This window comes from Pinus tabuliformis, chromosome 6 (assembly GCF_031772625.1).
Source record: "Pinus tabuliformis cultivar Carrire ecotype Pingquan chromosome 6, CPIR1, whole genome shotgun sequence".
Classification (NCBI taxonomy): Eukaryota; Viridiplantae; Streptophyta; class Pinopsida; order Pinales; family Pinaceae; genus Pinus; species Pinus tabuliformis.
The window spans coordinates 1,869,357,502-1,869,374,502 of record NC_142292.1 but is presented as its reverse complement, the minus strand read 5'-3'; the positions used below and the strand labels follow the sequence as shown (position 1 = coordinate 1,869,374,502).

Below are 17,001 nucleotides of genomic sequence, written 5' to 3'. Positions count from 1 at the left end.
ATGCTGGAACCAAGTTTCCACACCCTTGAGATGTGTTTGTTGTCGATTTAGTCCAACTGTGCCTACCTTCACACAAGTTACTTCGTGCACCGTTCTAACCTTCAATACCCTCGTGATCTGTTATAATCGTCTTGCACGCAGCCCTAACCAGGGGTTGAGATGCTTTCGCGCTGCTATGGCAGCGAACTTCACTATTTCCCCAAACTACACCGCGTATCTTACTTATCTTCTTAACATATCTTAGTTAACTCCACATAAACATATATTCTATCTTGCATTCACTTAATCAATACAATTATACACATTCGCGCATCATATAAACAGTAGAAGTGCAATTTATAACCAATATATTCAATGCATAAAATAGGAGATAAATACACATAATTGATATGAAACTTCTCTTTATTAATACTTCCAACTGCTACAGACTCGACTTGCCCTGCACACTCAGCTGCAGGGGTCTGCACACTCGGCTGCGGACTACTAGGCCTTTGTGGACTCAGTTGCAGAGCTTTCTCCTACTCTACGACCCAAAACTAGACTTTACTCCACAGATATGACTCAACTCTTCGTCCTTCTTGTGATCATTCGATTAGATTAGATTCCTCAACTACTTAGAGCCTCGCTCTATTTATACAATCCCATGGTCTGCGGACCATGTGTAGATCTCTACAGCCAACATCATATTAACAAAATTGAGGGCAGACAACCCTATGACTCGTTTACAAGCTACACGGTCCACGCCCACAACATGCGGAGTCTTTACATTGAAGTTACAATTTTTGACCAAAATATGGGCTCTAAGCCCCAAAACGTCCCTTGGGGGATCCCACGCCCAATAGTTATCCTACGTCTACAAGGTGGTGGACCTTCCTCTTTAGGAGAAAGGCCTAAAAGTATATGATAATATTGGAGGCTTTGTTCAACCATGGTGAATATATGTTTTTAACAAAATAAATTAATTAAGAAACCCCTATGGCTAAACTATGACTTGGACCAAATAACACAAAAAAAAATCTAGGAGCCAAGCACTCACAAACCAGAGAGAGAGAAGGGATTGTTCCACTATCAAAGCTACGTTGGTGACTTACTTAAAGGTCCTTTTAGAAACAATATAAGTACCTTTATTATCCATGGGGTACCCCCTAGGAGGTTTAAGTGAGTTTGGCCAATGTCTACTCCGGGTACAACAAGAACGCCCCCTTGCCATCACCTATGTAACTACCTAATATTATGGCCACTAGAGCTACAACCTATAAAAACCCGACCTCATGTGGTAGTCTTAAGTTGGATTCACACATAAGGGTAGAGAAACTATACTCAAAATCTCATGAGAGATTGCTCAAAGTGATCCATACTCCTCTCAAGTGAGTCCCCAAGTTATATGTGTAAACAACACCACTAAGACAAATAAAGTGGGGTAAATCACTCCATCGGCCCTGATGTGACCTAGTGGTTGACCATAAAAAGGGATTCTTATGCAATGTGCCATTGCAAATTGATTTTTTGTCCATATTGCAAGATGCTAATTCTATTTTTACAGTCTTGGAGAAGTTTATCTCACTCCTCTATTCCAAGACCTTAGCCTAAGCTAATGTCGGTGTGCTACCCGTGATTCTTTTTTTGAATTGATTTATTACATGTTATTTTCCTAGTTGTTATCTACTCAAAGGGAATTAGTGTGCAACTAATATGGTGTGAAAAGACTCAAGTCACAACCCTAATGAAAGCTATATGGAAATGCAAGATTTCCCTTTTTCCATTCAATGAATTTTAGGAACATGAGGGAAGAGATCCTTTCTTATTTTAAAATGAAAGAATGAACCTCACACACTCTCAATTACCACAATATGAAATTCACTAATTTTAGAGAAAAACTGATGTAGAAAACAACCCAAGAAAATCACTAAAAAAAAACCTCAAAACAAAATCTAAGAACACCAAGGCTCAAAAACTCAAAATTGGATTTACAAACCAAAATTTCCCCATAAATAAATCAATAAAATTCTAGTAAACAACAAGAGGAAGTGCAAAGAATTCCTCGGGGTTGTAATTCAATGAGGGCAGCAAAGTCACGCAAAAATAATGATCTATAATGGTAAAAAAATAAAACCCTAATCCAAAGTAATGGCTAGAAAGGAATGAAAAACGAAGAGAATTCTTTGAACCTAACAAAGTCAACATATCCAAAACATAGAACTGGAACGCTCAGGTCCATATCTTTATAACCACAATATAATAAAAAAAACTCCACTGAGAGCAAGGAAAACTACTTCAATGGAAACACCAAGAAAGGAAAAGTGACTAGATCCAATTCAAAATGAATGTTATGATGCACATATGAAATATATATGTATTGTAACGTATAGTAGAAACATGAATTTGAACGATATCAGTGAGACTTGAGGGAGAAGCCTTCAAACACCAAGCAAGGAAATTTCAAAAGAAAACCTAAAATTGGAAAGAAATAAGATCAAATAAAAAACAAGAATTCTAAATAAGGTATGAGATAGATCTAAACTACAACACATAGTATAAAAATAGAGTTGAAACAAACAATCAAGATCTGATGGAAAAACCCTAAAAAAGACTCAATTTATATGCATCAACGCAGGTCAACAAGTAGGTAATTTGGGTTAGTGATGCAACTTACCAGTGGAAAATCCATGTTAATGTTGTTTGATGCTTTGTATTGAGCTTATAACCCATTTAAAAAACAAAAAAATAGGACTTTAAAGAACAAAATCAAGTAATATCTAATGAAATTCATAGCCAGAAAGGCTGAGACAATCCCATCTCAAGTCATATAACAAGAAAAAAACTCAAAAAGTGACAAAAAACCAAAATAGGAAGAAACCAAGGAGATTTTGAACAATAGGGTAGACTTCCCATGGGAGTCACCAATTCTATTGTGATTGAAATCACATAACCACATGAATTTATTGCTTCGTGAGCCTTGACCGGGGTTCACGAGACAGATGTGTGTGATAGAGTGATAAAACAAAATCAATGATAACCCTCTATGTTCATCAAATCCATTCATAACATCTCAAGATAACAAGTTGAGAAAGAATGCCTAAACCTGTGCAGGTTGTGATGGGTATTGAAAATGATGTCGTGTATGAAGAACCTACTTCTTCCAAAGACCCTACACCTAGCAATCTCAATCCACAAACACAAACACAACAAGACACAACTAAATAAGAGAACATTACTTCCACAGAGGGAAGATTAGCATGAATAGAATGAACACATCAACGTAATAACCATAACGTCATAGGGACAAAAAATGTATGGAAGGGAATTCATATGCTTGCATTAGCAATCAAATGGCATATAAATGTGTTTGATATTCTTGATGAAAAATGGAAAAGATTAGAGCCCAAGTCTGACAAATGTGTTTCATTATTTATAGTGAGTATTCTAAAGTTTACAGTTTATTTGATCCATCCACCCATGGTGTAATAATTTAGTCTCTATATCATCTTAAGTAGACACCTAGAGATTGGTATGAGAAAATTCATAATTATTTCTTGAAAAATCGTTTCAAACAATGTATATATAATCTGAATCCTTATGTAAAGAAATTTAGTGATGATGTCCTCATTGTTGTATTATATAAGAATGATCCTATAGTTGTCAGTAGTCATATTACCTATATATAGTAATTGAATAATGAATTTAAAATGACAGATTTAGGCATCTTGCACTATTTTCTAGGTCTTCAAATTTGGCATATATATTTATTTCACAACCTAAGTATTTGTTTTTTTTACTTGCTTATTTCCATATGAGTGATTGTAAGCCTTCAAAAATGCCATTTCAATCTCATGTGAATTTAAATATTGATTGTACTACTCCTCTTTGTGATGCTACTCTTTCTTGTAAGCTTGTGGGTACTTTGAAATATTTGACACAAAACTAGCTCGATATCTCTTTTGTTGTTAATATGGTCTCAAGGTTTATATAGAAGCCTCACTGAAATCCATTGGAAGGAAACAAATAGAATTCTCTGATATTTATAGAAGACAATGATTTAGTGTGTTTTCTATTCAAGGAGGGGTACAATTTCTCTTCTTGGTTATATATACTTTAATTGCGTAGGTGAAATTTTAGATACACATTCTCTTGCAAGTTGCATCTTTCATCTTAGTTCAAGTCTGGTTTCATGGTGCAATAAGAAGTTGATAACTCTTTCTCATTTCTCATGTGAAGCAAAGTACAAGGTTGCTAAGGAATATACTGAAGAAGTAGTTTGGTTGTGATGTGTCCTTACTGAACTTGGACTAGTTCAGAAATCAAATACATAACTAATATGTGATAATCAAAGCGCAATCAAGCTTGCATATGTTATTGTCCCATCACTTGGAAAACATAATTGGTAGAATAGAAAGATTGCTTTTGACCATTCTATTTGATTATATGATATCTCATCCTCAAAATTGATAAAATCTCTAATAGTGTATAAAATGATATCAAAAACTTGAATCCTATCTAGCCTTTCAGTGGCGACCTTGTTGCTTCTAAAAAAAAAGGTAAGGAAAGAAAAGATAAACCTTTAACTTGATGGTGGGTCCACCTAAATGGTGGTAGGTGCTTCCACGTCATCCTCTAAATTGGAAAATCCAAATCCACATCCTTGTTTATTGACATAGATACCTTGTCTTCAAGTTTGTAGAGTTGCCTATAATGAACTTCATCAATGCATAAGAGAACTTCTTGCTATGCTTTTTGACCTTTCCACGAGTAATTTCCCCATGATGGTTTTGACTTGTTAAGAGTATAGGCCAATGGTTTGCATGTAATGTATCTCTCTTATACAAGTGCTTCTAGTGTTGGGGATTTGATTTCTTAGTTGTTCCTAAATTTCATTGTATCATGAGATAGACCTTCTCTCCATCCTACACTCTTCCTCTTCTTGGTGTATCTCCCCGTGAATTTTCGAGGGGACAATGGAAACATAGATAGAACGAGAGCATTTTATAATAGGTTGCATATTGAAATCTCGAGCAAGGGGAGGAATGAACCCCACTCAGTGACCCTTGCATCTGAAAGGATGGTGAACTCAAGGAGTACTAAGATAGGACAAGGGATAAAGAAAGAGGGAACGGGGGTTAAAAGTGAATAAGGCAAGCAAAACCAACCTACCATGACTAATGGGACTAGGATACTCAAAGAAAACAATGAACCACCAAGGACTTTCCTAAAGGGTCTTTAAGTTGACCACCTCGATGAAAACATAAGTAATGGAAACCATCAACCAACCTCAAGGAAAAATAGAGGAAGCGAGATTGAAAGGCTTGCATTTTAAATGAAGTGTAAAGGACCTAAACTTAAGGAGAACAATGCACCTAGAGGTGACCCAAATATAATAACCGTAAAAATAGACAAAACAACGAGACAAGGACCAGAGCTAGAGCTCCAAAGAAAACAAAATCAACAAAAATAAAGCTAGGGAGAAGAAGACACCGAAACCAATCCCCTGAAGAAATCTTTGTCACCGTGACCTGAGATATGTGGATTAAAGATGAATAACTCTTTGATGAAATGAAGTAGAGAATTGTATCCAAAAATCCACGCTACTTATCTTAATCCTAGACTTCCTCCTAAGCCAATTTCTTAGCCTAAATTTGCAACACATCAAATAAATCACCTCAAACATTCCCTCAACGCAAACAAAAAGTTGGTTTGGCCTTAAGAGCTAGATACAAGGGGAGTGATCATTCCAAATTGCAGAATATTTCCTTTCTCGCATCTCCCAACAATTATTACTTGCCATGCCTCTCTCCACCTTCATTATCGTGATTGCAAATCCATCACTATTTGTACTAGCTTTAGAGGAATGGAGCACTGACGAGACCACCAAACCATCCAAACACCAACCACATTGGATTCAATCATTAACATGTTTGGACGAATTTTCATCTAGATCGTTTTCCAAGTGTGTGGGTGGTTACGGCCATGATCTCCACTCACTATCACATCTTTAAACATTATCATGGCTATATGTCACCCCTATAGGAAAATCTTTTATAAAATTATTTAATATTGATGAATTCATTATTTAAATTAATATCTTTTCATTTGATGTATCTAAAATGTAGTAATAAGTAAAGAATATATATATATAATCCTTTAATGATTAAATTTTATATGTATTTGTATTATTTTATTATATGATATTTGTATTTTAAGAAAGGAATGTACGTTTTGTTAATTTCATATTGATGTACAAATTTTCAATCTTAATGTATATATGTTATTACATTTCAATTTTGTTTTATTTTAATTATATATACTTTATTATGTTAATAATGCTGTTTTTGAAGTTGAATAAGATAAATGATCTTTATTATAAAATAAAATATATTCATTTTTATTATATTGGATTATAATTTTTTTTTTAAAATTGTAAAATCAATTTTAGAAATAAATAAAACTAATTTTAAAGTAATAAATTATGTAAAAACTTGAAATTAAATTATTAATAAACTTAAACTTAAATATTAAAAATAACATAATAAAAAAGATTTATTATTTTATAAAATTAACTCGTTACACAATGAATAACTGTCCATTTCAAAAAAATTCAAACATACCATCATCACCCTCCCTCCTTAGCCTAACGGTTCTTACGCCAGCCTGTCACCCTCCCTCCTTTGCCTAACGGTTCTTACGCCAGCCTGTCACCCTCGGATTTAAAAGTTTAAGGAAAACTGCATATAATATCTGCCATTAAATTCAAATGTATGTTAGAGAAGCGGCCTTTGTTAAACGAGGAGGGAGCGGCATTGGGCAGTGGAGATATTTTTGGTGTTTGTTTGCGAGTAATCCATTGAACTTGTTTTTCTCTCTTGTCTTGTCTTGTGTTGTGTCGTGTTAGGCATGGCCATGTCTATTGTTTTGTTCTGAATTGTTTCGTATTGCTGTGTTGTGATTTTTTTCACTGTTCTAGTATTTTATTTTTTTGCTGTGTTATTTTTTCTTTGGTTCTCAATTTTGTTGGCAAGTATGAAGGTTCTTTTGGTTTTTAGAGTGAGGGTTATTTTATATTTTGTTGGGTTTTGATATGTGAAAGGAGGATATGAAGCTATGATACGAAGTATGATGAAATTAGCAGATTGAAGGAAGAGGTAATCTATGTTTCATTACTCATGCATGTATTCTGTAACAATTGTGTAGGATATTTTATTCCAGCGGCAGAGTTTTCGGGCCTGATCTATGTTTGAATTGTAATAATGTATGTATTCTGTAATAAATGTGTAAGGTATTTTAATCCAGGGGCAGGTATTCTAATCCAGGGGCAGAGTTCCAGGCCTGGAGGAGAATCAGAGCCAGAGTTTTGGGGCCAGAGGAGAAAGAGCCAGAGCTTTCGGGCCAGAGGAGAAAACACGGAGGCGGGGTTTTAGGGCAGAAGAAATATTTCTGTTAGCGAACCCAGCCCTGATCTTAACAGCAGAAACAGAATTTCGCTGTTGCAAGTAAGCTTTTAATTTCTGCAACTAGTTTTTAAAGAAGGTGTAGTATTTGACCTCAAGTTTACATTCATAGAGTGATGATAAAGATTAAAATTCATGGGTATACCAAATTTAAAATGAACCTGTGTTTATTTTTTGCTCTCTTAGTTTTTGTTAAGTATTTAGGAAATTATTATATTCTCCAGCCCTGGTTCTTCTGCTTTCTACCCAATTGCATTTGAACATAATTTCTCTATTGCTACCCTTTTGCATTTAAACATAATACATCAGGCGTTAGCAGGGGTGGGGTATCGGGGAGGGCAATCCGCTCCCAGCTGCAGGGGGGGAGTCCCTTGTCATGCTTTACAGACAATTCCATTAAACCCTTCGTTGTTCAGGTAGTGATTTGGCTTTACCTGATTGATTATGTGGAGTGGAGTGCTCCCCTTATTTAGGGTTTGTTTCTTATGCTCTCTCTGTACATAAGGAGTTTTTGGAACTGCATTTCTCTCTATGTATTTGTTTGCATGAACTACTCCTCCTACTGTTGGGCAAACCAGTGAAGCAATAGAATATACAACAAGTGCCATTCATGTTGCTTCTCTACTAGCTACCCTTGCTTCTTTCGTTCCTGGCACATTAGCTTATTTTGTGGCTGGTCCTGGATGGTGCGGACGGGGTTGATTCTATGTTGCGGAGCCCCTTGCCCTGCTTTAGCTAAAATATTGATGACTTAAGTGAATTTTAGCATAAATTTAAATCTATCAGCTAGGATCGAATAAATTAATTATATGAAGTAAAAGCTGATGAACCTGAATCAGCTAGGACCTAGGTACATATGGGCATAACCTTTTCACTAAGAAGACTGGTTTTCCTGGTGAAGACCTTGGCAACTATTTGGGGTTGAGATTATAGTGGGCCCGCATTACCGATCCCCCTTATACCCTGTATTTCACTTCAATAATGGACAACTTTGTTCGCAGCTCTTCTTATTGGATAAGAAAAACCACTTTCTGAGGCTGTAGGTGTTGCACTGAAGGCCCTTGATATGCCATTAGGCATTAAAGCATAATTTAGAGGCCAATTGAAAGAGTTGGGTGCAATATGAGAGCCTGTGGCGATTAATTGCATCAACTACTTGCTCCACTGCAAGAAACTCATAATCTTCACCACTAGGTCTTGGAACTGCGTCTTTGTGTATGTATTTGTTTGGATTAATTGCATGAACTACTTGTCCTACTGCAGGGTAAACCACTGAAGCAACAGAGTATACAACAAGCTCTGGTTCCAGTTTCTTATTCTTTCTGTTTTTTCAGCTTGTTGTGTTCAGCTCGTTGCCTTCAACACGATTCCTGCACTTTAGATGAAATGTCAATGGTGTAATTACAGGTTCCTAAACGAAGAGATTTTCGAATGAAATCTTAATATAGTATTTCTTTAGCTTTTAGGGCTTCTTACTAGAGATTTGCTAGTGAAATCATAATATATTATCTTTGTTTTTTAAAGAGTAATATATTTCCTAATATAGTAGTTGTTTTAAAGAGTAACTAACTAAATAAAGTGCATATAAAATCAATAGGTCTTATCTTAAAATAAACTACATATAAAATCAATAGGTCTTACCCTCTACAGCTGATTCAGCTGGATTTTGATTTATTTACTCTCTGGACTGTACAAAAGTTGACCATCAGCTTTCTATTTCAGATTATTGCTTTTTCATGTTTTTTTCTGGGACAGATAGCCTCGGTTATAGGTATTTACACTTCCGTCCTTTTCCACAAGTTTCTTCATATAGCAGACAGACATTTCATATGTCAAGGTCAAGGCTGTAAAACTGTTTTGAAAGCTCATCTCTCTGGACATTTCGGTTTGATCCACCAGACACTGAAATTTTTGTTACTGTACTTCAAAAATAAAAAGAGAAATGGCTTAACCCATTTGAGTTCTAGCTGAGCGTTGTTAGCAAATAGTTATTATCTTTCTTTAGCGAAGCTGCTGCTAAGTAGTGTAGTGCTGCATAGTTGTTCAACAGACACTAGCTTCCTGTTGATCCGTAATCCAGAAAAGAAGCATCACCCTAACCCCTGTTTTCTTGATCAACTTGATCCGAAAACTCAGTCCTCCCAACGTCGTGTTTAGAAACTGGCTTAATTCGTTGACTATATCTAGCGCCAAGCTATCGGAATTCACCTTTTTGAACCTCGGCTGCGGCTTAACAGATCGACGAGAGATTTCTTTATGGCAGGTTCGGGGCAGGCACAAAAAGGTTGGACCACATCTTTGAAAAACTTCTCATTCGCTGGTTTCGTCCAAGAAATTCTCATCTTTAGGGGAAAAAGGCGCTTAATTCCTCATGGAATGCCATAACTAGTGTTTTTATTTACTGAGACTTGATGATTTCCATATCTTTCAATATCTGAATTGAATGCGGGTTCTCTCTCCTTAACTCACCTTAATACCCAAGCCAGTAGTCGTTTTTGTTACTGTACTTTAAAAATAAAAATAAAAATACAAATGGAATGGACGATTTCTCTTTGGTAAAAAAATCAATAGGTTTTACCTAATGTGGCCAGACGGGTATTGTTGAGCAATTTACCACCTGTGTTGCTGTAAGTTTAGATTATCAGTATTTAAGTAATTAAGTCAAAAATCAAACAAAGATATGAATAGCTATTAGTATTTTTGGTTTAAATTGTTAAAATTTAAATTAATGTGTCTAATGAATCTATATATGTTTTTATTTGTTTATTTTTGATTTAGGGGATTTTGCAATTTTTAACCATCTAAAAATTTAGATAATAAGTCTATTAAAATTCCTTATTATTAATATTTTTTTCTTTTTTGGGTTTTATGCAGGGGAATAAAGGATGATCCGGACTCACTCATAATACAAGGAGATGGAATGTGATATTAAATTAGTAGTAGAAAGATGGATAGGTGATTTTTCAAATTTTAACAATATATAAATTTAGATAATATGTTTATTAAAATTTCTTATTATTAATATGATTTTCTTTTTTTGTGTTCTATGCAGGAAAATAAAAGATGACTCGGGATCATAGCACAAGGAGATGGAATGTGATATTAAATTAGTGGTAGATAGATGGATATGTAATGTCATGATATATAATTTTACTTATTTACTTGTAAATCATGTTGAAGAAAAACTCAAAACTGTACCTTAATAAAATTAGTATTTTTTTTTGAGGGAGGGGGTTTTCCCTTCCCTAGTGTCCTCATCAAAACCATGGCCATGGCTATTGGTGAGGAATGTTTTGTGGGTGTGTTTTTAGATTTTTTTTTTTTTTTTTCTTTCTATAATGCATGTAGTAATAATGGAAAATAATAATAATATTGTGTTTAAATATGTTTATAAAATTTGGTTGAAATTTCAATTATATTATTTTAATACTTAGTTGTGAATTTAATATATATTTTTAGCTTGTCTTGAAAATCATTTGTATAATTACTTGTATTTTAACAATATGGTTTTAAATTTATAATATATGTGTTAATTAATTGATATCTAAGACAATGTTATAATTCTTTTAAATAATACAATTATTTTATAGACTGTTTCAATCAATACAATTTACAATTTTCAAAAATTTAAATGGCCCCTAATATCCCAATACATTTCAAAAATACATGACACTATGACAATAATCATAAATTCTTTACAACCCTTATCAAACACTCTACATTTTCAAAACTCATCACAAATATTCCTTTTTAAATAAAAAAAATATATATATATTTAATTGAAAATAATATTTTAAAATTTACTCTTAAATAAATTAATTAAATATACATTTCAAAAGTTATTTTATTAGATGTTTTATGATGATAGAAGTTTAGATGCTTATTCTTGTGTTGCATATGCGTTTACTTCTTTGTTGCATTTTGTGTTTTCTTGAAAATCAATTTTATAATTATTTGTGTTTTAATGTTAAGGTTTTAAATTTATAATGGATGTGTTAATTAAATGATATTTCAAAATGATTTTATAATTCTTTTAAATAATACACTCATTTTGTAAACTCTTTTAATCAATACAATTTACAATTTTAACTCATAATGTCACAATATATTTCAAAAGTACATGACACTGCCATAATAATCATAAATTATTTATAACCCTCATCAAACACTCTACATTTTAAAAACTCATCACATACATTCCTTTTTTTATATAACATAAATAAAATAAATATTCTTAATTGAAAATAATATTTTAAAAATTACTCATACATTCCTTTTTTTTATATAACATAAATAAAATAAATATCTTTAATTAAAATTAATATTTTAAAAATTACTCTTAGATAAATTTAATAAATATATATTTAAAAAGTTAACTTATTACAAGATGTTTTATGATGATAGAAGTTTAAATGTTCGTTTCTGTGTTGCATATGTGTTTACTTCTTCTTTGTTGCATTGTGTACTTGTTTGTTTGTTGTTTTGTGTGCTTCTTTGTTTGTTGTGTTATGTGTTTGTTTGTTTGTTTGTTTTTGTTATGTGTATAATTTCACACACATAATATCATATGTAGGAATTATATTTCGAATGAGTTGAGTGTTGTATTTTAATTTATGTTGATGTTCAATTTAATAAAATATATACATCTTTTTTGCAAGTACCACTAATTGATATGTAAAAATTATATTTCAAATGAGTGGAATGTTGTGTTTTAGATGTGTATATTTCTTGTAGAATGTGTTTGTTAAGTGTATTTTATTTTTGTGTGTTTGTGCAATAATTTTATACACAATGTTATATGAGAATGTTACCTTTCAGATAAGTTTCTTTTTGTATTTTAATTTATACTTTGATTCAATTTTACAAATTTTAATTGGTATACATTGAGAAAATATAAATAGCCATAACAATATGATGATACATTTGAAAAATATAATCATTATGACCTCATGGCTATGAATGATAAACATAGGGAACATTTACACTTACAATGAGTTAAATGCTTAATTCTATTAATATTGATGTTCCATTTAATAGTATTTGTATTTTGATTTTGTATTATATGTTTGTTATTAATTGTATTATTATGTGTTTGTATATTTCTAATAATTTTATGTATACATAAAATCAATGTTTAAATTGATTTGAATATTCTATTTAATTGACATTAATGTTCAATTTAATAATATAGTTCTTTTCCAAAATATTATCAATGAATATACATTCCAATATCTTATGATATAATTCTAAATATTTGTATTTTTTTGTATTATAAATTTGTTAATTGCATTTTTATGTTTGTGTTTGCGTTTGTATTTGCACAGTAATTTTGTGCTTACATAATATCATATGCAAGAAATTGATTGTTGTATTTTTATTTGTATTAATATTTAATTCAATATGTTTTTTCAAGAACTATGAAGTAATACACATTTGAAAATACACAACTACGAAGTGAATTTTAATTTATATTTTGATTTAATTCAATAAATTCTATTTTTTTGTTAATTAATATATATTTGAAATGATGAATGATGTATTAAATTGATATTGATGTTGAATTCAACAATATAGATTTTTACCCAAGTATTATAAATCAATATATATATATATATAGCATGATATAATTTTGAATATTTGTATTTTATTTTGTATTACGTCTTTTATTATCTCATAATGGAGGCTTCTCTCATTCATGATTAAAGAAACTCTTCGTGATAAATCACATCAATGTCTTAAGATTTACCTACAGATAATGAGATGCAACGGACACATGACTATAAAGTTAAACCTTAAATGTTGAACTTTCATTTATATTTTGGTTTAATACAATAAATTTGAATTATTTTTATTAATTAATATACATTTATAATGATTAATGGTGTATTTAATTGATATTGATTTTGAATTTAATAATATAAGTTTTTTTTCCCACATATTATCAATCATTATACATTTTAATGTTTTGTAATCTAAATCTAAATATTTTTATTTTTATTTTGTATAATGTGTTTTTATTTTGTATATATTTTTGTATTTGTATGTATTCATAATTTTATGCATACATAATATTATATGCAATAAGTTGAAAATTGTATTTTAATTTATATTGATCTTTAATTTAACAAAATTATTGTTATTTAATTTATTAGGTAATATACATTTCAAAAACATAGAAAACCTTGAAGTTAAATCTTGTAATTCATTTATATTGATCAATTTAACATAATGAATTTTTTTGTGGATCAACATTTCAATATTTTATGATATAATTCTATTATGTGTTTATAATTTAATACATCAAAAATATTATATATAAAAGGTTCAATATTATATTTTAATTTTAAGAGCTTACATTGCCTATTGCTTTGATCTTTTCACATGATAAAGAAGCCAATAACCTGCCAAATGGCTCACTCAATGGAGCATTTATTTTGAGGGGCGTCCATTATATCAGAGTCAGAGGGGACACACAACGGTTGTGGGGGTGGGGTGGGGGTTAAAGTTTATTTTGTGCCAATTCTAACATTGAGAGAAGAGGGAGTCAAGAATGCCTTAGATCCCTATCCATATCTATCAATGAAGCACTTAGATTAGGGTCATGATTAGCCAAATGGTTAGCCAATTTATTTCCCTCCTCACGAACATGAGAGAGGAGGGTGGCAGGAACTTGAATTAGGAGCTCTAGTATGTTTGTTCCTCGAGCTCCCAATCTCAAGTTATTGGTTGCTTAGGATGGGTTGGAACTGCATTGGATTCTTTGAAATATGTTTATTATTTTTCTCAAATTTCCCTCCGTCATGAACTTGGAGTAACACTTTCCTATGGCCATGAAGAGGCCTTATTAAAGTGCTTAAATTTTTGAAACAATGTTGGTAGTGTGAATGATTTCTCCCACATATATGTGAGTGATTTAAATGTGTGCATTGTCTAAGAAATCTCCATAGCTAGTTAGACCTAGATTCCCTTTAGAGGCATCATCAAAATTTTGTTTGATAAAGTCAATGTGAGGGGGAGGCCAATAGGTAGGGCTAGAGGGAGAGGAGTGGGGCGGGGGGAGAGGGAGGGGGCTAAAGCTTATTTGTCCTAATTCTAACATTGAGAGAGGAGGGAGTCAAGAATGCCTTGCTCCCTATCCAGATTTGATAAAGTCAATGTGAGGGGGAGGCCAATAGGTAGGGCTAGAGGGAGAGGAGTGGGGCGGGGGGAGAGGGAGGGGGCTAAAGCTTATTTGTCCTAATTCTAACATTGAGAGAGGAGGGAGTCAAGAATGCCTTGCTCCCTATCCAGATCTATCAATGAAGCACTTAGATTGGGGTCATGATTAGGCAAATGGTTAGCCAATTTATTTCCCTCCTAATGAACATGAGAGAGGAGGGTGGCAGGAATTTGAATTAGGAGCTCTACTATGTTTGTTACTTGAGCTCCCAATCTCAAGTTATTGGTTGCTTGGGATGGGTTAGAACCACATTGGATTCTTTGAAATATGTTTATTATTGTTTTCAAATTTCCCTCCATGATGAACTTGGAGTAACACTTTCCTATGGCCATGAAGAGGCCTTATTCAAGTGCTTAAATTTCTGAAACAATGTTGGTAGTGTGAACGATTACTCCCACATATATGGGAGTGATTTGAATGTGTCCTAATTCCAACATTGAGAGAGGAGGGAGTCAAGAATGCCTTGCACCCTATCCAGATCTATCAATGAATCAATTTAGATTGGGGTCATTATTAGGCAGATGGTTAGCCAATTTATTTCCCTCACGAACATGAGAGAGGAAGGTGGTGGGAATTTGAATTAGTAGCTCTACTATGTTTGTTACTTAAACTCCCAATATCAAGTTATTGGCTGCTTGGGATGGGTTAGAACCACATTGGATTCTTTGAAATATCTTTATTATTGTTTTCAAATTTCCCTCCACGATGAACTTGGAGTAACACTTTCCTATGGTCATGAAGAGGCCTTATTCAGGTGCTTAAATTTGTGAAACAATGTTGGTAGTGTGAACGATTACTCCCACATATATGTGAGTGATTTGAATGCGTCCTAATTCTCACATTAAGAGAGGAGGGAGTCAAGAATGACTTGATGCCTATCCAGATCTATCAATGAAGCACTTAGATTGGGGTCATGATTAGCCAATTTATTTCCCTCCTGATGAACATGAGAGAGGAGGATGGTAGGAATTTGAATTAGGAGCTCTAGTATGTTTGTTACTCGAGCTCCCAATCTCAAGTTATTAGTTGCTTGGGATGGGTTAGAACCACATTGGATTCTTTGAAATATGTTTATTATTTTTTTCAAATTTCCCTCCATGATGAACTTGGAGTAACACTTTCCTATGGCCATGAAGAGGCCTTATTCAAGTGCTTAAAGTTTTGAAACAATGTTGGTAGTGTGAATGATTTCTCCCAGATATATGTGAGTGATTTGAATGTGTGCATTGTCTAAGAAATCTCCATAGCTAGTTAGACCAAAATTCCCTTTAGAGGTATCATCAAAATTATGTTTGATGAAGTCAATGTGAGGGGGAGACCAATAGGTAGGGCTAGAGGGAGAGGAGGGGGGAGGTGAAAAGACACAAGAGGAGAGATGATGAGAGAATCCAAAGGAGGAGAGGATAATATTTCGGTATGATTACAAACCTAATCCTTATCAACCCAAGAAAGAAAAATATTTGATTTCCTTGGGTTGTTGAGAATAATTTGTTAGAGATTGTGAAAAGAGATAGTGTTGTTTTTGAAAACTATTTCTCTTTTGGAGTGTTCTAGAGAAGGAAACGTGGGAGCTTGTACCAAAATTTATTGTGATGGGATTAATAAAGGAAGAGGATAAACATGAATGCAAAGTAGAGGTGATACTTTTAGGATTGCGATCAGATTGATGGAATAAGATGGAAATATTGTGTAAGAGGGAAGCAATGTAACTATTGTTGTTGAAGAGGTGATTACTAGATTTAAAATTAGAGAGGTTGAGGGAGTAGGTTGAAATTTCATAGAATCCATGAGGTTGAATCTTGTCCCAAGTAAGAGTTTTGTTCCAAAATAAAATCTATAAGAAGAGGGCAGGTCAATGTCTGAGATACCATAGTTTTTCCCACATACTACAATATTCATTTGGATTATTAGGGGAAAGGAGGCTACAAGCTTATGAGAGGCTGAAATTTCCTTTATGTTAGCGCACACAATGAAGAATATATGTTCCTCCTTTAACAATATTTTTTTGATCAACTAGGATAGGAACCCAACTCTAACCAATTCGTACAATCTATCCAGCTGCACCACTAAGAAGAATGAGAGGAAGAAGAGCCATAGTAGTAAAAAAAAAAAGGTTAGTCCTTAGGCAAGAAGAGAGTATTTGATAGGATTGAGATGATTTTTATAGGACAATTTTGGCCATTAGTGCCAATAATCCTCTGAGAATAACATGCTTTAACCATTTCTTACTTCCCAAAAGATACACTCTTTGATGAGATTTTGTGTTCCCAGGAAAAATTCAAAATACGTGAACCTTTGATATTACCTATAAATTAGAGTTGTAATTCTTGAATGCTTGGGGTG

At 32.9% G+C, this 17,001-nt stretch overlaps 1 long non-coding RNA gene across 1 annotated transcript; it reads left to right on the top strand.

Annotated features, from left to right (window-relative positions):
• The first annotated feature begins 6,765 nt into the window (after positions 1-6,765).
• Positions 6,766-10,730, top strand: LOC149266600 (uncharacterized). The gene is made up of 4 exons (XR_016253006.1): positions 6,766-7,133; positions 7,282-7,481; positions 10,314-10,394; positions 10,492-10,730. It is a non-coding gene; the product is annotated as an uncharacterized LOC149266600 (long non-coding RNA).
• Positions 10,731-17,001: the final 6,271 nt, after the last annotated feature.